The 22,767-nt window shown below is 39.5% G+C and overlaps 1 protein-coding gene across 4 annotated transcripts in view; it reads left to right on the top strand.

Annotated features, from left to right (window-relative positions):
* Window positions 1-22,767, top strand: part of LOC119775289 (semaphorin-4B-like) — a 90,170-nt gene that overhangs the window by 10,438 nt on the left and 56,965 nt on the right. Inside the window, exon 1 of one of the 4 annotated variants that reach the window (XM_038273217.1) lies at window positions 6,516-6,701. The exons of 2 other annotated variants lie outside the window; for them this stretch is intronic. The gene's annotated coding sequence lies outside the window, so the exon portion shown is untranslated. Of the gene's footprint in view, window positions 1-6,515; window positions 6,702-11,894; window positions 11,966-22,767 lie in introns of those variants that run through there. One more of the 4 variants, XM_038273219.1, reaches the window with a different exon arrangement.

The raw sequence follows: 22,767 nt of genomic DNA, 5'->3' as shown, positions 1-22,767 counted from the left end.
ACACCGTTTCATCATAGATCTCTGTATATTCAGGGTCATTGTGCTACTGGAGGGTGAACTTCTTCTATTATTTCCTTTTTTACATTCCAACTGTCATTCCTAAAACACTCACCAGTTTCCTTGAATCCTTTTTAAAAACACTCCATAGTTGGAAACTTCTACCAGTCTTTCAGTGTATTCACATTTTTGTACAGCTTATGTTTTCCACCACCAATAGTTTTCATATAAGTGAGAATTTTTGACCCGTCTCACAAGTCTGTTGATTCCCTTTGCTATTTTGCAAACTGATGATGATTTACTTTGTCTTTTGTACTCAATATGAAGACCAGCTTCTCAAATGTATACTCTATCCATTTTCAGATGATGAACTGATGGCGAGATGGAGTGGGGACCTACTAATTATATATATTGTATGAAATTGTGTTGTATCAAATTGGTCCTATAGTCACTCTATTACAGATGGAGTAATGTAACAAAAGTAATTTCTCCCTGGGATTATTAAAGTATTTCTGATTGTGATTCCTGGTTGATGGGACAGGTGTTGTGAATGAAACGGTGCCCAGCTTGAAAGAGCTCCTGTGTGTCGCTGAATGTGTGCCTTGATGACTGAAAGACATCTTCTGCCTCCATTTATCTGTTTACTACAGTGTGTTGAATTCATGTTAATGTGGATTTAAAGACATTTCAATAAGTGGAAAAAAATTGCAGGGGAAAATATAAAAAAAAAATAATCAACCAAAACTTTCGTGACCTCCATGCAGTACCTCCGTGGATCCCCTAGGTGTCACAGACCCCCTGTTGAAGACCTCCATCTTAAATGTATAGTGGAGGATTTTTGCCATGTTTTTAAAAAGACGTGCCCTCTCCACTTAAAAAAAAAAAATACACATGCACAATCCTTTACCCACTCCAGAGAGGGAATGCCTATTAAACGTGTGTCAGAGTGTGCACGAGCCCATTCTCCTTGTGAACGCTCTGTTTAAAAGTTGCTGTTTTCATAGCTCATACAAGCTTACTGTGTCTGAACATCCGCCCTAAGCCCTAAATCCCTCCATCACTATACAGAGCTGGGACTATGTCGTGGACTTTATAGTGAACTCAGTTAACTGACCGTTCGGACAGATGATCACTACTTTTTGCTCCCCTTTGGTGACATAACTCCTCCTCCACTTGTCGGTACCCGCGCCATCTTTGTTATTAGTCTTTGCTGTCAGCGGTGACAGCGAATCCCACAATGCTTTGCGAGGAGAGCTTTCCGTTAAAGTATTCTGGGTTCTACCTCTTGTGAGGCCTTTCTTTTCATCTCATACACTTCATAGAAATTTGATCTCTTATGAACCTAAGCCAGAAAGGTGAGCTACAATGACTGTCTACAAACGTAGCTCACCACAGATATACGCCTGAAAGTGCGGATGCGCAGAGAATGACAGCTAACGGGACGAGCATGTAGGATGGCCTTACCTGAACATATCACCAGAATGATTGACAATTAGGAGGACCATTTATTGAGATGATCCACCCGGAAATAAAAGATTGTCCTCTGTACCTTTAAGAATCGACCTCCCACTAAAAGCTCTCCTACAAATGTTTTCCCTAATCTTCCTACTGTGTTCCTTGGTCTCTACAACGCTTTCCCTCCATTATGTTCTCTCATAAACTTCTGAGGCCTTCCTAGAAAAGATACTGAGATTGTAGTTACTAATTTCCTGCCTTATAAAGGACGTTATTAAATAAAGACAGTTATTTAATGTTTTTTTTAATGGAATTATTACAGCTTCTTCAATTTGGTCTAGTTTGTGTTTGTCAATCACATAAAATCACAATCAAATACAATAGAGTGTAAGAGTGTCACAAAATAAAAATTAAAGGTCAAAGGGTATGAATGTTTGCAAGAGGGTATAGGTCTGTTGTGGTGTCTACTCTGAGATGTTTAAACTCTGTTTTCAGCATAAACTGGAGGATTCCAGTCAGCTCTGAGTTAATCCCTGTTTCCATTTGAATTATCTCATCAGATAAGGACGAGAAGCTCAGATTTAGTCTCGGCCTATCAGGGTAACATAGAGACCCTTGTTGTGAAAGCCAAAGTAGGTGCTGAACAGACAGGCAGCAGTATTGAAGAGCTTTCAAAAGGTTAAACTCTTCCTGTAGATTATTTTGCCATTGGTCGGATATAGGCTTTGAGAACAGACATCTCCTCTACCTTCTCTATCGGAAAAGCTGCCACACAAGACCCTGTGAGAGAGTGACAACGTTTTCAGAATGTACCTTAACTCCATCGTCAAGCTGAGCCATAAGAATACTGCCTTAAGCATTTTGTATTTGGTTTTGGTTGTTGACAACATTTTTCCTCAGAATATCTGACAAAATCCCATGTTGTTTTGAGTTGCTGAAAGCACAAAGCTGGAGATTAATTAGAAGACTATCTTTTCCCCTGCAGGTGTTTCTGTATTATACATGAGCTTTTATTTGTTGCCCGTCTTTTCTCAGGATAAGATCATTATTACTGGATTTCCTGAGTAAAGCAGAAAGGCCATGACTTATGTTGCACTAAGTTATTAAAAGGGACCTGGACAACTTAACTTTCACAGTTCTTTTTATTCCTTCTACCAGCAAAAGAGATTACATGAATGACTGAGTTTGGATGTGGCCATGTCTTTGCCTTTGTACATAATCCTTCCTAATTCTCTTTGTGGTGGACACGCTCAGCTGTCAGTCATTGCTTGATGTCTTAAAGGAATCCCTGGGAATAAAGAGGATAACTGATGCCAAGAAGGACAAAGGAAGAGAACTTTCAGTCTGGAAGGAAATCTTAGAATATTTTTCAAATACGCCTGATTTATTCTTTAAAAAAAAATAGCATCCTGATGATTAAAAAAGGACATATTTATGGACTATGCAGACTAGCCCTAAACCATCAATAAAATGATAGATACCGAGATACATCAATTTAAAACCAGGCAGTTTGTTTGTGTTTTAACTTTGTCACAATTTCATCTCATCTGATGAAGTTGAAGAATTATTATGATATTACTATTATGCAGTCTTGAAACTGCTGTAAAGAAGTTGCTTGTACTTTTTTTTTTCTACAGTGTCTTGTCTGGCAATGTGGCAATAAGAATAATTCTCTTGATGCCAAAAAGAGCCTAACAGCTTTTACTTCCACAAGTGGAGCAGTATAGCTTTCACCATAGTGTTCTGCTCAATTTATGCATGTAAATAGCTTTTTTTTTTATAATTCATGCAGGAAGTATTTCAGATTATATGGACACTGCAATGTAAGTAGAACAGGAAAGGAAAAGCATCAAGAAAAAATGAAAGTAAGAGGAGATGAAAGGGAGACAATGATAAAACGTCTTAAGTCTGCTTCATCACCTGCAAAGAGATGTAAAAAGAACAGCCCAACCAACGGATATAGTATAAGAGATACAATAAAATAACACCTTGATACTATCGCTGAATTATAAGTAGTATTAATTAATCTGACATGTATAATGTGGTAGTTGAAGATAAGAATGTGGGCTTTTTGTATGGAAGTGAATCTCTAAGTACCTGGAACCAAGCACCTGTAGTTGTTTGTGAGAGTGCACTAGTGCATGTAAAGTTTAAAAATGCTCAATAGTGGTTGTGAAGAGCCAGAACCCCGAGGCAATCGCTGGGAGACTCAAAACCCAAGATGACCAAAAGGACCCCCAGAGTAAAAGCGTCCAAGAGGGGCCGCCGCAATGCCGAAGAAAACGCTTTTTGAAAGATATTTATGACTAGAATCTTGTCAATATAAACATCCTAGAAACAGACATTTTGAATTATTAAAACCATCTACTTCAGTGATTTCTATTGACGCAGCTTCTTAAAACATTCCCTGTGCTTCTTTTATCTTTTTAAGATCATTTGACTATTAGATATTTGTAAATGTTTGTGGAATGTGACCCTGTCCCTATCTTTGTTGGGAAAATTAGTGTTCTCCCTTTTTTGGAGAGTTTTTGTCTTCTATGTAGTGAGATCAAAACTAAGACTGTAAAAGTTTACATTGATTATTGATTATTTTTGAAAACCAAAAATTACTGAGCATAGATTATACAGATATATACAAAAAAGATATTCAAATGAATCAGTTATTTCTAACTAATTACTGGTATTATTTTTGTTTGGCAACTTTTTTCTCACCTGTTAAATTGGTTTATGGTGAAGGCAATAAATGTTACTGATAAAGTGTGTATTTTTCAGTTTTTTACCAGCAAAGATAAAACTGTCAGTTAAGATGTGGTCTTTACTGGGAGTGACTGCTACAGAGTGAGGGAACACTGAACTTCACATAAACGAGGCATTCCTTTGGACTGAATCGCTAATCACTGCATTTTCCTTTTATATTTTTTAAGTTGAATCTATGTAAACTGGAGGGATGGATTTGTTTGAAACACCTGATAAATAAACATTTTGTCATGTATTAGTATATTCAGCTATGTCCATCTAGCACCAACAACCACAATCAGATTTAGCAAAGGCTTTTTTAGCAAGTACTGTTTTGTAGGAATGCTATAAAAATTGGTGAAATAGTGATGAATTTTGCAGAAGAAGAGCAACTTGGGAGATCTTAAAAACATGCAACAAAGAAAATAATATAAGTATTTACACGTGCTTGAATATTTGTATTATTTTCAGTAGAAAAGTGTTGGTAAGGGCTAGGCCTTGTTAATGAGGCAAGTTGCAGACATTAAGAAGAAATTTTTGTCCCGTCAGATGGGGGAGTCTTCTAAAAACTGGTTTCTATTGCCTCATTTCCATTACCCCTCAGAAACCAACCCATGTCGAGTTCAGACCAAGCTTGGATCAGCTATCCGTGCCGAGCTTGGTTTTTACGACCATTTACACATCAGGCTAGCATGGTTCCTCACCTCTTATCATCAGTCCGTGATATTACAGCTCTCAAGGTGGGAATTATACAATTGCATGAGAGCCTCGGTCTCGGCATCATCCCTGGTCACACCACGCTCATTAATAGGCTGAGAAGAAGTTGGTGTTGTGAACAGGTGAAGTTATTTGTGAATTACAAAGCCGAAAACGCCAGAAAACAGGTGTAATGAGTCAGCTGACTGTAAATAGGAGATGACTGCTAATGCGCTCTTTGTTATCAGAGAACTGAGCCACAGATGAACCGAGCCCTACTGTTGAACTAGTACTAGATTTAACGTGGTTTGGTTGAGTCTGGCACGGTCCAGTCCAGTTATTTTCCATTTACACTCAACAGTTATCTCGGTTACCGTGTCGGCAGGGTTTCAAAAGGGTAGAGTAAATGAGGTTTTCCCTCCAGTTCCCTTTTTTAGGCATATGCAGTTCCTGAAGAGAAGGAAAACTAAAGCTAATCACCCTCTCTGCAGAGCAAGTGGTATCATACATTCTGCTGGTGCAATCTTCATCCTCACTTTCTTCAGCAAGCTGTCCTCATGTCTGACTCCTAAATGCATTGAGTTCCTGGTATTTTACCTGATTAACTGTTTGTCTAAACAAGCAATTTAACCTGTACCTTTGAAATCGGCTGTTTTTTTATTAACACATATTCACCTCTTCCTCATAACATAAATAATGAGTTGACAAAATCACAATTTTACTTCAGTTCTATTCAAAATGGGTTGTTTCACAATAAATTCATAAATAACATAATGTTAGAATACAGCCTACTCATTACTGAGCAAAATATTTACAAACAGATGAGTTTATCCTATAAATGCTGTTCAAAATGTTCCAAAATGTATTTTTACAGTGCAGTTCCTGGTTCATCCATCCATCCATCAATCCATCCAGAAAATTATTGAATGATGGATGTTTTCGCTTTCAGCTACATCAGTGATTATCTTCCTTCAAAAGCAGCAAAGTCTAATTTAGAAATGTGTCCCAGATATTGTTTAGAGCCAAAGTCTATGTATTGAAATTACTGGGGGGGACATGTCCACACCAGTCCTTCAGAAAGTTACACCTGTGGTGGAACAAAGTTTCAGAACCTTAAGTTCAACTGACATTGATTTTTAAGCGAACGTCTATTAGAAATACTGGCCTCCTGTGGTTTTTACTGACCGTGAATATTTCAATTGGTTTCTTTAAGCTGGATTCTACAGAGGAGGATTAGGGCCACTGAAAAAAAAAATAACCACCTGATTTTTTGAAATTGTATTTCAGTTTATTATGGGAAAAGTGTTTTTTTTTTGTTTTGTTTTTTTCAGAATTCTAACTTTAATCTCAGAATTATGACTTTTTTCATAGAATTCTGACTTTAATCTCAGAATTTTTTTTTTTTTTTCCTCAGAATTCTGACATTTTTCACAGAATTCTGACTTTTTCCCATATTAAACTGAAATAAAATGTAAAAATTTGTTAACTTTTTTTATTTTTTCAGTGGCCTCCATAGATTTCATGGTCTCCCCTCCGTGCGTAATAAGTAACAGGCGCTCTTGCAGAGTCGCAGTGTTTGCGCCATGCAGGGTCTGTGAGGGACAGACAGCGTGTGCTGAGGGAGGAGCTTAAGTTTGGAGGCTTGAAAAAGGAGCAGCCTTCAGTTTGTAGTGAAGGAGGTTTGCTTTCACATGTTGGGAGGATGATTACCGATTCCCCGGCACTGACGCAGTCCGATCAGAGCGCATTCTGAGGATTGTTTTTGTTTTTCTCTGTCATTTTTACGCAAAGACCCGCTGCTGTTTGTTTCTACAGAGGTAAGCTCTCTCTGCCTCCGCACCGTACATTTTATCACCCAGATCAGACTACAGCTCATTTGCTTTTTTAAACGAGTTTAACCCAGAAAAAAGAACACAATTATACATTTCAAATAGTTATTATGACCTATTATTTATCTATGATGTATTTTTCTAACAAACTGTTCTGTTTTAAGGGCTTTTATTCTCCTTACTCTGTTCTGCGCTCCTCAGTCAGTGTGCGTTTCCATCCGTGTCTGGTTGGTTCTGACTAAATTATAGCTCCTAGATGAGATGAAAGAAGTAATCAGACTAGATGATCAGCCCTGCTGTGCTGGTTGTGCAGGTGGGGAGGAAGCCTGATGGACTGCAGTACATACAGCACAAACTAAACCCACTAATAAAATATACAAATTTAATTTCTCTTTCTTTTTCTCCAAACTGGATATAGAACTAGAGGATCAGAAGTTCTGCTTGGCTCAAAATTTGAATCTGTAGAAAGTTCCAGCTCATATATACATGTCTGGTTTAAGTTATTCATATTCTCAGGATGAAATAGATGGGAAATTATTTTATTTATTTATTTATTTGATGAGATGAGCATCTTTCAAAATATTATTAAACATTAGTGTCGGGGGGGGGGGGGGGGGGGGGGGGGGTTGGGGCGATTTACCATTAGGCAATAATAGGCAGTTGCCTTGGGCCCCAAGTTCCTGGGGGCCCACAAAACTCTATTTACATGTATGGTTAATACAGCTTTTCTTTATTTGTTCACATTAATTATGTTTTTGATAAAAATCCATTGGCTAAAATGCCATCTGAGCCATCTGACTTGGAATATTAAGTGCGTCTCCTAAATCCGCCCCTGGTTAGTGTGGATAGCTGTACATTTCATTTGATACTTTCTATTTATATTCATATAAAGTTTTATAATAATTCATATTGTGCATTAATTATTATATAAATACATTTTAACAGCTTTTGATAGCTGAAAAGCTTTTTGCATGATTCTAGTGGTATTCTGATTGTTTATCTTTGAGGTTGGAAGGGCTCTGTGCCATCACCTTAATCTTTGCTGGGATTCTCCAGAATGTTATTATTACTTTCAGTCAGAAGAAGCGTGTCTGTTGGATAACTTTAAAGTAGCAACATTTATCCTGGTAGTTTTGCCTTGTTATCATTCGGCTCCACTGGAACTAGACAGCACTTGCTGGAAATAGATGGGAGGGTTCAACACCTGCTTCCCCACATAATTTATGATCTAAAATCACAGGCTTTAAGTCGTCCTCAGCACAACATGATCTTTTTGGCAAAACTCATCCTATTGGGAGTTGTAATAGACCTCTTGGCTACCTTGCGTTGCATATGCAATACTTTCACAATGTTCAGATGTTTTTAGAGTGATGATGAGTAGGATTGGCTCCACAGTGCTGTCTTATCTGTACAAGCCGTACTATGCTTGGTGTAATTTCTTGGTGTTTTGTGCTATTTTTTTTCACAGTTAATCCCTTCATCCCCAACAGTGATACTTTTTGTAATATTTTAATATGGCTGTGTGTTTCCTGGACAAGGTCGCCTTTTATAGCTGCTTTTTGTATCTCTGCTTCTGTCTCCTTGAACCCCAGTCGGCCTCAGCAGATGGCCGCTCACACTGAGCTTGGTTCTGCTGGAGGTTTCTTCCTGCTAAAAGAGAGTTTTTCCTCACCACTGTCACTACAAGCATGCTTAGTGAGTGATTACCTTCTACTCAATGAGTCGATGCAATAAACTGGTTTTTCCTTAGATGGAAAACTTTGAATCAATCTGTATGATCTGGTGAACTGTAAAGTTCCATTAGCTGTGTTGTGAATTGGCGCTATATAAATAAACTGAATTGAATTGGATGTTTTGGCAATTTTTGTTTAATTGTGGCAAAGCTGTGCTGTAATTTGGCAGATTTTTACTGTAAGCCAGAAGATGCATCCTCTGGTTAATTTCCAGGAAAGGACCTTAGTTTAATCCTACTTGTATGTATGTTTGTTGACTTTTTAAATAATTTTGTTAATGAGGCTGATGCTAATGTTAAACAGACTTGTTAAGATCCATTTCATCCACCCTATGTTACTCTCTGCCAAACAAATTATTTTGTTTTGTTTTTGTCCATTTTCTGAAATCAAAGTAAAAAGCCCTCTTAATAAATCCTTGTGTTTATCTATGTGTGGAATAATGATTCACTTCTTTCATCTCCTAAGACTAGCTTGATGTTTATTGTATTTTTTAATGCATTCTGCAGCATGGGGCTCATTAAATGTCGCGTTCACATGCGGCTGTGGAAAAAAGCTTTTATAAGCTGGTCTGTTTGATTTATTTACCAACCATCAACATAAGTGTTTTCCCAGCTCAGACCTGAGCAGCAGAAGTAATGAAGCTAGCTTTAAATTACATAACCTATGAGGTGACGAAGGTTTTTGTGCATCTGGTATATTTGTCAACCCGTTCCGTGCAAGCAGGGGCCCCTCAGGCAGTAGCAAAAGTTTGCTATATCTCATACTGGTCCTGATGTCTTTGGAGGTTTGTTTTGCTTTGTTGAGTCTGACGTTATGCACGTATCACTTCAGTTGTCTGTAGAGCAAACTCGGCGTAACCCTGGATAAAGCATCACCTTTGCTCTGGATCTGGTTTTTGCAAATGTCTCCTCATGAAATCAGCTTCCTCCTTTTTATCCTGAGCTGTTGGAGCAAAATCTGCTGATTATGATGGATGTGAGGCCTGATGGCTGTCCTGTTTGCATTGTGCTGATACGCCTTGTTAGGTTCAGACTGTAAACGACCACTGGAGCCGCTCTTTCTGATAGTCCCTTGCTTATACTGTTGAAAACAGACTCTCAATTTTTATTTCTTCTAAGTGAAGGATCAATCCAACCACCCTAACACTTCTTTTTTTTTTTTTTTCTTTTTGGAATTATGCAGACCCCCACCCATACATTTGGACTACTCAAAGCAAACACCCGCCTACCCAACACTCCACCCACAGTTAGAGAAGAATGGTCAGCATGTGGGGAAGTTGTGGTAAAGTTAAAGGGGGTAAACCGGGTCGTAGAGAGATACTTTGCAGCTTTAAACTCTGAAAAACATGGTGTCCACAGGGATTAGGACGACTCATGGCAATCTGATGGGAACTTGTTTGTTTAGAGTCCCTGAGCAGCCAATTGTACGGAGCTAAGATGTGGGAAAATGGTCATTCTCTGGGCTGGGTCCAAGACACACCCAGGGACAGAACAGCTTAATCCCCGCTGTCTTTCTTCTATCCAAGCAGATTTCCTTCAGAACTCTTTAAATCAAGGCCTCCGTTCACTCAGAGCATGGTTTTGTTTTATTTAAAAAAAATAAATCTTATATAGTACCTGAGTTTTGATGAGAAAGCTTGACAGGGATGGTGCCTCAGCCTGAGGAATTTGCGAAAAGTCACACCTAAGTCTTTGCACCTTGGTGAGAATGTTTAACGGTTCCATTTGCATTCAGTGAATCTTGGCCATTGCCCTGCCTGCTGCCTCTTTATGCAGTGCTGCTGCATAGCTTTTGTCTGCCTGTTGCTGGGCCATACATATTCGGCATGAACCTACAAACCCTGTTGAGAAGCCCCTGCAGGGGTTTAGGTGCAGGGTCAGAGCAGGACTCTGAATGCAGATGATGTTCCAGGTGACTCTGCTGAAAATGCAGAATTTAGACTCATGAATGGTTGGATTGATCGTTTACTTGGAAGAAATAAAAAAAAAATCGTGAGCCTGTTAAATGCTCTGCTTTTCTTTCTGCTAATGTTTAACTTGTCTTGCAAAAGTATTTACACCCACAGAAAAACAAACAAACTTTTACACTAAACCTTTGAAACAGTTTTAACCATGCCATAGCAGGTGCCTGGAGGTAACTATGCTGGTTTGAGCCTAATCCAGGAGCCTAACATTAACCACAGAGCCATTCTGTGGAAGGAAAACTCCAGAAGTTGCTTCCCTGCAGTGCTAATGCTTGTCTGTACCAGTATACCAAAGCAGCTAAAGAGAATGTGACATCAAACTGACCTTGAGTGAAAGAACGTCAATAAGGTGACCTTATACTGCACACCCTAAATCCACCAATAATACAGTTACAACATAGTGGTTGCAGCATTATGGTATGGGACAGAGCGGGATAGAGGTTTAATTTCCAACTGGACAACAATCTAAAAAATATAGCCTGAGCTAATATTGTGAAGTTTAGATCAAAACTAGTTGGGGCTCCGTCAGAGTCGAGAATTTTTATTAGAAACCAAATTCTAAATCTGTGGCAAGAATTTTATTTCCGTTTAAAAATGCTTTCTGCTAAATAATTCACACAGTATGCTCTACAAGCGCAGACTTGCCCTTATAAACTTTGTTTGCATCAAAAGGATGTTCTAGTGTTAAATAAAAGCAAAGCAATGCTGCTAACCATGTATCTTTTCTCCACCTAGTCTCAGTCCGTCCCATAGAATGCTATTTGATATGGGAAACATTTCCAGAACTGTAGTTTTGGAACTTGCTGCTAAACTTCATTGCAAATTATAGCCAGAGCTGCATAACAAGCTCTAGCTATGATTTATAATGAAACCAATGAATGGAAATAATGATTGAGAACGTCAACGTGTGCAATATCATATTTTAAACGACTGCTGGTCAGCAATATTCGATAAAGTAGATTGTATTTGAATTGAATGTGTTCACACTAATCACATTTCCGAACAACTTTGGCCAGTTCGATTACCTCCAACTTTCCTTAATGTCTACATTAGGTTTATTTTTATAATGCGTCAGAATATAAAGCTTATAGAAAATGGGAGGGGTACTACTGCAATGCTAAAAGGGGAAAAAAATAGAAAAATTGGGTTAATCATCATTAAACTAAAGGAGAAGTCCGGTCATATTCAGAATACAAACTTCTGAAAGTACTTTAAAAATAGAAGTATTACATACAGTTCATTAATGATAAGGGTTTTTAATTAAGAGTAATTTTCATCTGAATGTGCTTTACTGGAGGCATCCATGTTTGTCAAAGAACACTACCGCCACCTACGGGTTTGTGACCTCCCGGTGCGGTATCGGCTGTTGATCAAGTCCCAGTGCTGTATCTGGTGTTTGTCACAACGCGCTATTATCCAAGTCATCTTGAAAACATTCTTCTTCCAAATGTTGGCTACATATTACGTGTTTTTTTCTGTGGCCAGAAGTCGTTGGCAAATCCTCCCTCTTCAAGTTGGCAATCCAATGATCCTGTGGAGGATCATGAATCAGAAAGGTGAAATAACTGATTTTGTTTACACTTTTACCCGATGTATTCCAACATCCAGCTGCCATGCACGTGGGCATTGTCAGTTTCACCATAGCTCTGGTGAATTTCAATGGTGAAGTCCTCTGGAAACCTTCAATAATTGTTGTTGATTGCAGATGTGTCTAGTAGTTCCCATTGATTTTTGCTTGTAAAGCGGGGAGAATGGCGCTAGGCTTACCGCACCGTGACATCACTGCTGGAAGATGTCAGGAGTGAGGTGTTACTATATTTGGGCAAAAATGGTCGCTCCCAGACTCAGTTATCGCAACGGAAATTATTTTTACCGATTAATGCTAAATTCATTAAATCACCGCAAACATATTAGTTTTAGGTATAGATGATAATCCATTGATCATTCCTTGCTGACCGGACTTTTCCTTAAGAGGTAAAGGATAGCAATTAGATATTTTCCAAATACTGAGCTGCCCTAATCATAGCTTAGCTACCTACTGTAGTATTAACTACCATTTGTTCACTTGCATGACTCAGATTGAGATTTTATTGTTTTTACTGATCTGCAGTTTGTGTTGTTGAGCGTTTAGTTCTGTATTCATTCTTTAGTTACTACAGTAAATGCTAGACTTTAGAGTAATTGGATTGTCTGTTTGTCTTCTTGATAAAACTGAGTACTGACATTTGGAAGCTGGGCTCCGTGTCACACAGAATCCCTCTCTGTTGGTTTTCAGTGAAAGTGTTTATATCGCTGCTGCGTATCTGTATCTGAGATTGGACAGTCTGCAGTGGAGCTCCTCGCTGAGGTGGCTGTCTGTTGATGGAAACATGTTGTGTAACACGCTCTTCTCCAGAGAGTGATTTAGCATCTCCTCTCTTCTCCTTTGGCTGTTCTGAAGGAAAGCCAGGAGAAAAAGATAAAGCAGTATATTTGTAATAAAAGAAAAAAAAAGCTCTATGCCTGGAATGATTTCCTTTGACATGTGCTGATGAGCAAATCTTACTTTATTTGGATTTGGATGTGCAGACAGATCACACATTTGTATCAAAATTTGCATCAAGATCTAGAATTTTCCACAGAGGATCTGGGCTTAATTATATGTTTTGATTTGTGGATGCCTGCTTGTATTCAGCTATTTGCACTGCATCTTTTTACAGCAACAAACTTTGGGCAAGTTATTGTACATTTTTGCCACTGGTACATACATGACTTCCTAATATGCATTTTGTGTACAAAGTTATTTGTTGTGTGTTTTTTTTTTTTTTTTTTTTTTTTTTTTTACAAATGGGGATATAACGTTAGTCAATACCCATATCTAATCAGTGTGTTGTCTTAACCAGATGGATGCTATCTGAAATGGGATTTAAATCATTCTAAGATGTGATTAAACTCAGTCTAAACTAGGCATGAGCCAGCATGAAGTTCTGATGGTATGTAAACCTTAAGCAAACAGTATCATGTATCATGATTACAGCTCTAAATAATGTTATTTTAAAATCACTGAATTGGAAAAAAAAAAACTGTGTGCTTATCTTCAGCCAAACGGCTCCAGTCATAGTTAACTTTGTCAGGTTGAAGCTGTTTCTATCACTTTAGGAGGCAACAGAAATTTACAAGCATGAATTTATATATAATGTACACAAAACGCACTGCTTCAGCTACAAATGGATGTAGTACTTTGGCCTTTCACTTAAAACTGATCAAAAAATATTCTAAAAACTCCAAAATGCTTTGTTTGACGAGGTGGGATCGACGCAATCATCAACCTGTTTGCTTCAGTAACACGTTGGTTTCACCAACGCTTGACGCTAAAGGAATCTTCTTCATGTCAAAACATTCAAACATGGAAATTATCGATGCTGCTAACTGGCTCATTAAACATTCAGGTTTAGATCAGTTTGTTTATCTGTTTGATCAGTTTGATCTCATCTGACCAGATTGCCTTCTGTCCATTACATAGTTGTTGTTTTTTTTTTTTGTTTGCTGCTATTTAATGACAACCCAATTTGTTGTGTGCAAACATTATAGCTTTATGCTGACCTTTTTAAAGTAAAAGATGGCTGCAGCTCCAGCAGATTTACTAAAACAAAATTGATCTCAGCTGAACTACCGTATTTTCACGACCATAAGGCGCACCGTACTAAAAGGCGCACTCTCAGTTATGTGTCCCATTTCTGTATTTAACACACACATAAGGCGCACCGGACTATAGGGCGCGTTTTTTATCGGTACATGTCCTCTACTACCTTTAAATATCTCTACTGCGTATTTAAAAATACAGCGGGGGCAAAACTGAGTATGACTGTGCTTTATTCATGTATTTATTACAAAGTATTAATCAAACCTGGGAGCTGGCCGTGAGACAGACACATCGCAGATGACACAGCGCTGTGGTCACTCCTAAATTAACTTAAAATCCTGAAACCTGCCGACGGAATATGTTCGCTTTTATTACCGGTATCCTGGTGCCTGCAGTTTAAATTATTTAGATGAAAAACACCTGCCAGCCGCCAAGGTGAACCCGGAGGCTACCCGGCCTAGAGGCTGCTGTTGAAGGGATTTCTACTGTTGGTGCACCGCTGGTATGTGGGGGTCTGAGCGCCTCCGACAGAAATAGATAATCTGGATGAACTGACTGCAATTATTAAGTTTTCAGGTGGACTTTCTCACTTAAAAACATATTAAAACTACTTTATTCCCACTGATCACAGCAAATATAGCTTCAAGATTTAGATTATTTTGATGAAAAACACCTGCCAGCCACCGCGGTATAAGCGGAGGAGACCCGGCCCAGAGGCTGCTGTTGAATTAAGTTTTCAGGTAGAAAAATAGAGCGGGAGCAAAACTGAGTATGATTGTGCTTTATTCATGTATTTATTACAAAGTATTAATCAAACCCATCAAAGTCATCATCCTCTGTTTCTGAATTAAACAGCTGCGCTAAATCAGACACGCCAATTTCCCCTTCTTCTCTGTCAGAGTCACTTTCCGTGCCGGGCGGCTCCTCAGAAATAGTTCCGGCTTTTGCGAAAGCTCGAACAACAGAGCCAGCAGACACGTTAGTCCAAGCATCTACAATCCATCCGCAAACGGTGGCGTAACTTGCCCGGCGCTGCCTTCCACTTATCGTGAAACTGTGGTCTCCGTCGGTCATCCATCGCTCCCACGCCGCTCGCAGCCTTACTTTGAACGGCCGCTTCACACCGATGTCGAGCGGTTGAAGTTCCTTTGTCAGACCCCCCGGGATAACGGCGAGCACAGCGTTTATTTGTTTCACCTTGTTTTTCACATCGGCTGTGAGATGGGCACGCAGCGATGGTGATGCGTGGAAAAAACCACCTGGTCTCCTCACATACACCTGCCTCAGCCACGCTTTCATCATCTCCTCATCCATCCAGCCTTTTTCATTTGCGTTATTCTAATATGTCATCAGAGCGCTGTGTCTGTCTCGCTGTCAGCTCCCAGATCAGCTTCTCTGATTGGTTGATGCGGCGCGTCCAGCAGCAAAACTTCAATTTTTCCATAGCAGCAGCAGCGCGTTGGCGGTGTGTCAGATGCTTAAACGCTTCCCGACGCGCTGCGCCTGCTGCTCAAAACGCTGCGGGACCTTTTGCTGCACCTATACGCGCGTCAACCATTGACTTTGCATGTCAACTCGCTGCTTCTGCTGCACCTGCTGGGTCCGGTTCACACCGATGTCGAGCGGTTGAACAGCGAGCACAGCGTTAATTTGTTTCCCCATGTTTTTCACATCAGCTGTGAGATGGGCACGCATGGAGTTACATATTAACAGCGATGGTGATGAGTGGAAAAAAAACAGCTGGTCTCCTTACATTCAGCCACTCTTTCATCATCTCCTCAATGAGGTGGTCTCAAAAGTCGCAGTTACAACACACATAGGGCGCACCGCACCAAAGGGCGCACCGCACATTTTGAGGGAAAAAAAAGACGTTTAAGTGCGCCTTATAGTCGTGAAAATACGGTAATGACTAATTTGGTGACTCTGTACACTTGCATTTATGTAGAGGTATCAGAATAAACAGGAATAACTACTAATGAACAAAAGTGCCTTCTTTTTCCATGTATCTGCTACTTTTTTAGTATTTCAGCACAGAAACTGATTTGCAGTTTAAAAGGTTTGTATAATTTTGCACTATATTCAGTGTTATACTGTGTGAAATGTTTCTGGTTGATGGTTTGAAAGGTTGGTGTGAATACTGCTGTAAGAGCAGCAGGAGATCTATTAACTCTGGTTTTTGTTTGGCTTATGCAAACTCAAAAAAGGTCAAACCAAGTTCTGCTTGAAAAACTCCACAGTTTAATTTTCCTAAAAATCTGCTTCTCTCTTAAAGATCATTAAAGGAGATTTTAGCATCCCATTTTTTCTGCTGTAAACGTTTATCTCCTTGAAGCCCTCGGACTGACGGCCAACTCAGATCACAGTGTGATGAGATTGCACAAGGACACCTGTTGGCAGAGCAAAAGCTGGATCTGGTTGAAGGAGCTCTACCTGCAGAGATGTGTAACTCTACATTGTGTGACTCACACCTCAACAGGTCCACACCGCAACAATGAGTGGGCGGATATGCGATAAGGCATGATGATTCTCCAGAAATCTGAACAAAAAAATAAGGAGAAAGTTCAGTGAAAGGGAGGGGGGTTTCCTGAGAAATGCCTCCCGCCTAATCTGTTTTACTTATTTATCAGTATGATTTACTCTACAGTATTTCATAACAGATTAAAATAGCCAGAGGAGAAAAAAAAAGAATTTTCTTTTTTATTTATTAGAATGAAAAAGCAGATTAAACCTATTTTATACCAAGATAAGCTTAACTCCTGTTGAATCATAAATATTTGTGACTGACTACTTTTATTGGTTTAATATCCTGACTCAAACCCAGGCCCATGTTCTGCAAGCCCTGTCGAATCAAGTTCCCAAAGATTAACACAGTTTGGAGCGATCTTAAGAAATCCCAGAAAAGATAAAATGTCCTAAATTGCAAAATCATCTCTAAGGTCCGGGTCACTGTTAGTACTGGGAATTATTTCAGATTTTCCACATCAATTTGATTAACAAAGGCACTACTCAGTTCAAATATTTAAAGGATATCATTCGGTACCAGCTTTACTTGGATATGGAAGACATTCTCTGAAGCATTAATGCTGCAAAAGATTGAAACCAACTCTAACTTGGTGCATTAGTAAAAATATTTTATGAATTGAACCCATTGCAGTTAAAATGATCATGAACTTTTTATTTAACTTTACCTATTCAAACATTAAAGCTTTAGATAACTTTAAACCTCAAGGCAGGCTATGTAAATAAAACATATTATAAATGCATGAAATTCACTCCTTTGACTGTGTTGCAATGATTTTTGTGCATATATATCGAGGAGAAAAGAAGGATTGATTGAAGGGTTTTATTAATTTATATTGGGCCATTCAAATGGAAAATCAAATAATTGATTCAAAGGGTTTTTTTTTTGTTTTGTAGTTTCTTTTACCCAGCCCTAGTTATTAGGGAGTCACAGTTAAATCCATTATCCGCAAATGGAAAAAACAAGAAGGAAAAACCTGGAACAGTGATGAACTGTGTGGCTTTTCACCAAAATCATTCCCAGACCGTCTTGATGGCTTATTCTGAAGGTCACAAAAGACCCAAATGAGAGAGGGAGATTGGGGGAAAAACTGCCTCAATGGGACACTTTCAAAGCCAAAACTAGTGCAAAAAAATCATCATGATGATCCCCTGCACCTTCTGATAAAATATCCTGAGGACTGTGGCAACACAGCTGGCCTTTTTTGAAAATCTGAGTCATTTAATCTCATGTTAACCTTGCAATAACTGATGCAACCATGAATTCTGCTAATTACCAGAAAACTGTAAATGAGAATGTCTGACCGTTAGATAGTGAATTTAACCGGAAGTGCTTTGAGGGAGTGCTGGCCTAAAGGGCATTAAGCTTGGAATCCTGAGGTTGTGAGTTTGAAACCCACTCCCACAAACTGCCACTCTGGTTCTCTGTGCCCAAAGCCTGGTTTATACTAAGAAACCAGGTCATGTGCATGTGTGTTGCAACTATACATCCGCTCTACACCATGCGTATTTCCTGTTTGGTACCTAATGCCAGAGACTCCAGCTGTAGTGCCGTCCACAACACCTGGCACACCTCGGACATTATCCCAGACACAGCGTGCAGGACGGTAGTTTGTAGATCTGTGCGACGGTTTGTTGGTTTTCAGCCAAAGTCGAAACACGCAGCGCCACGGCAAGTCTTTTAGGAACACTCATGGGAGAACTTTGTGCTTGTCAAACTTACACATGGACACCCACAGTCCTAGCTAGTTTGTGATTGTCCATCTTGCATTTTTTGGCCTGGAATAACATGGCTCAGACCACACTTCAAAATTGGACATAAATCAAAAATATCTGCGTCATACCTGAAACAAGCTAACTGCGACTCTCTACTGCAGGACCCTACACATCCTTTTAGATCCTGATTGCTCCCCGGGCGCTCAGCGATGGCAGCCCACTGCTGCCTAAGGGGATGGGTTAAATGCAGAGGTAAATTTCTCCAATGTGAGATCAATAAAGTTCCATTATTATTATTATTTGGGTTATGCAGCATGACATCACTATCTCTTCCTCTGAATGACTGGAAAATAAAAGGGAAAAAAACAAATGCACCCAAAAAAAAGTTTTGGGCTTGATTTGAATTTACTTCAGATTTCTTTGGCGTTATCTTAAACAGGCTGGCAATGCAATAAAACTCTCTGGTATGGGAAGACTAGAACCCAATGATTCAAATGACTGATTGCCAGTTGGGGCAAATGTTTGGTGGCAGGTGTTGGTGTAACTAGTGATTAGGTTTAGGTGGCAATTACCTTTTATAAAGACCCAGCTTTATTTTGAAAAAAAAAATTCTAACTGTATATCTATATATTCATGTAATATTTTTCTGATTGCAAATAGTAGTTTAGTTTGAAACCATGGACAGGAAAAAGTTAAACTTTTTCACAGCTTAGTACCTGTCCCATAACATATGAAATAGTGCTTGAAAAGAGCCACCTATTGTCACTGAAGATGCCACTAAGACCGACACCTATGCAAAACATAAACAGACAACTGCCCCGAGGCCCCAAAGCTGTCAAATGACTCAACCAAACGTTGTCATGTTCCCACCTGGAATGAGCTGCATGAACAGACTTGTGGTTGAAATCATGGAAACTTAACGGAGGGCTGGTGTGCAACTTTTTTGGCATGACAAGGACCAGGAGTTGGAATACAGTCATCTGATATGCTTTTAAATCCCATTGTCCTGCTTGTCAGGTTGCGTAAAGAAACCGGCCCTCATGCTGGTCGAACCACAGGGATTAATCCTGCAGCCCCCTCCTCCTCTAAACCTGCCTTGTAAGTCATGAGATGAATAGTTTGCTGCAGACAGCCAGCCTTAGGTTTGATGTTGTAATTAGCAGATGAACTGTGATGCTCACACAGCGTGTTTTGCAGACCATACAAAGGCTTCCATTGTTTTGTTACGCCACTATAAATCTTCAACCGTTCTCTGTCACGCTATAGAGTTTGTCCACAGCCTTCCCTGGCATCATTACCAGCCCTGTAGACGATAGAGGTGTTGTCCTATTTGGCAGCCATTTGTTTCCCATAAAGCGATAGTGGACCTTTCATTGAAATTTCCAGTTTTTTTTTTTTTTTTTTGGGATGTTCCCACCCGAAGTAAAATGTTGAGCTCTAATGAGAGGGATTTCCTGATTGGTCAGAGAAGTTAATTAGACTTAAATAGGTCACTGGGTTGTAAGTGTGAAAAGCTTTTTAAACCCAAAAGCACAGAATAAAAACAAAAGGGGATTAGTGTAATCTGTAATCATGTGGACTTGTACTGTAGTCTAATGGCCTTTTTTATATTTTATGGCTGTTAATATATTTTCTTCCACAGGCTTTTATCTGTAGAGGCCTCCACGGTTTCTATAACAGTGCTTTAAATCTGGCGTTGGGCTCATTATTGACGCTTTAAAGGTTTCTCAAGCAGCGGCATCCGACTGTTCCTCCGTCAGCCTTGAATAATTTGAGGTGAGGGCACGTCTGTATCAGAGGAAAAAGGTGACCCCGGCTCTCCTTCCAGCACTCATCTCCGCCGCCACTCGCTCGTTTTGAAATGATAATTTCCACTTCCTGCGTGGCAAAGCAGAGCTCTGATGTTAAAGGCAGTTTGAATGTTCGTCTAAGCCTAGTGGAAAGTAGGGGACACCAAGATTCTAGGAATTTTGGTTTGTCACATTTAGGAAGGAGCCGTTACTGGAAGTCCTGTTGCCAAATCCTGACACGGATACCATGTCACCCTGATCTGTTTGGTTGTCTCCCGTCAGGCGAAGCATATTTATCATAATATTGGAAAAGAAAGCTATATAAAGCTAACAGATTGGCTACTTGCAGTTTTATACTCTAAAGGAAAATAAAATGTACCTTTTCCCCCAGCGTTTTTATTTTTATTACATTGTCACAAGTACAGAGCAATGAAATTCACTCTCTGCATTTAACCCATCCCCTTGGGAAGCAGTGGGCTGCCGTTTGTGGTGCCCAGGGATCAGTGGGAGGTTAAGGCATTTGCTCAGGGACCAAGAGTGGCAGTGGGAGTGGGTTTTGAATTCACAACCTCAGGACACCAAGCTCTATGCTCTAAACTCTAGGTCACCACTCCCCTAAAAGGGATATTTGAACCTGTAGCTGCAACATTGAGGACTAAGGCTGCCATATAAACGTCATGCGTTTTAACCCCTGTGCCACAGACATAACTAATAAACTTATAACATAATATTTTATACCATATTATGCTAGAAATGTGTTGATGAAGCCTGCAGACTGAGGACGCTCTAGCGGACCTAAACCTGTGGATGCTATTTCTTCATTGCTCATAAGATGCACCGACACCAATAATGCATAACATTAAGACTACCTGCATAATGTCATGTTTCTCCCACTTTTCTCTTTATGATGGTCTTGACCCATCAAGGGATAAACCCATCTCAAAAGTCAAAGTTGAAATATCCATTCTACTAAAGCATGCTGAACACTTACCGATCTTACGCTTCTAAGCCATTGCTATCATTAATGGCTCCATTTCAGCTGTCATGCCTTGTCTAAGCAGTAAATATATCTCCCTTTAGCAGAGTGTGCTCTTATGTGACGTTCCTTTTGATTGATTCAGTAATAAAAAAAATGACAGGTAACCTAACTGCTTTACACATATTTAAAGTAATTGGTTAGATTACTTTTTTTAATAAAAAAAAAACTAATGCACTTACTGACACTGCTGTTATATTATGCAGTTACTCCTAACGCTGGTGGAAGGGAACATTATTCTTTTGAAACATCCTGACCCCCAAAGTACCTTGTATTCTGACCTCTTTCGAACAGAACCTTTGGGAAAGCATGTAGAGGTCATTAGTAAGACCAGACCAAAAATGCACACCTTTGCTACGTGAACCAATAACCCTGTGATCAGCTCACCACTTTTCCTTCCTTCCACCACTTTTGGTAGATGATGACCACTGAGGAGCAGGAACAGCCCTGGTTAAGGGCCACTAAATTTTTTTTCCTGCTTTGAACTCCAAAGAAAAAATATTAAATTCACTGCTTTTACATCCAGGTAACAGGTGCCATATTGAGGAGATGTTCAGAGTTGTCCCCCTTTAACAATATACCTGGTCATAATCTAGTTATCCTTGTGCTTGTGGCTTTTGATTTGCTTGGCATATTTTTAGAGTTTTATGTTTTTGTTTTCCTTTGTAGCACAAAAAATCCAGCTGAGTTTTTTTCTTTTTTTTTTCTTTTCTGCAAATTTAGGAAATAAATTCATTTAGATGGAAAATTGACATATGCTGGTTGGAACTTCTCCCATTGCCCAATATACCAGTGTAAACCCACGAACAATCAGCTTTTAGTGGCGGTGGGAATGGCTTACTGACTTTAAAAAAGTCCTTGAACTGGCTTGGCTCCGATGGGCATACAGTGGGAACATCAGACCCATTTCGAACTGCAAGTTTACGTGATACCATTTAGTTCGACCAGTCGCGTCTGATCTAACAGGCCAAGACAACTCTGCTTGCAATAGATTAAAAATTGCGCAGCTCTGGTGAAAGAGATCCAGACAGATACAAGAACGAAACAATATAGCACACTCATGACGCCCTGGCACCCTTCCATGTTGCTCTCCATTGTTTACTTTCCTATATTTTGTTCCACTGGTGACATCATCCGCGCTAACCCAACATGATGGTGTCAACAGACACACAGCAGCAGGGGGTAGAGTCAGCTTTTTTTGCCAATGGGAAGGGAAGCAAATACAGATTATTAGTGGGTTATTAGCCAGGTTTGAAAATCTGGTGTTAAGCCGCTAAGTTCAGTGGAAAAGAGACTTTAGTGGGTGATCCGTGATGGGAAATGGAGTTTATAAATGTCAAGGCTTTCAGATCGGTACTTGGCCTTCTGCTTCATTATCAGAACCGATCTATTGAGCCCTCATCGTCCTCATTGTGTCCTCAAATGTTCCAAGGGCATGACACAGCAGGATGCATTGCAGCCATTTATTATCTCAAAGATATCTGTGGAAGTAATTATTGGTACATGCAGGAAAAGCCATCCTTCTTATAAAGTGTATCTGGCATCACACTCATGAATAATTGATTATTTAAATGAATTTATAAGATCTGTTTCGTTTTTTGAATTAATATTTGATGCCACATCCTGTTTTGTCCTGGAACTAATGTCCCAATAGATTGAAGAAGGAAGGGGAAA

The sequence above is a fragment of the Cyprinodon tularosa genome, unplaced genomic scaffold (assembly GCF_016077235.1).
Source record: "Cyprinodon tularosa strain WSP-4 unplaced genomic scaffold, ASM1607723v1 ctg861, whole genome shotgun sequence".
NCBI lineage: Eukaryota > Metazoa > Chordata > Actinopteri > Cyprinodontiformes > Cyprinodontidae > Cyprinodon > Cyprinodon tularosa.
This window is presented reverse-complemented; position numbering and strand designations above follow the sequence as displayed.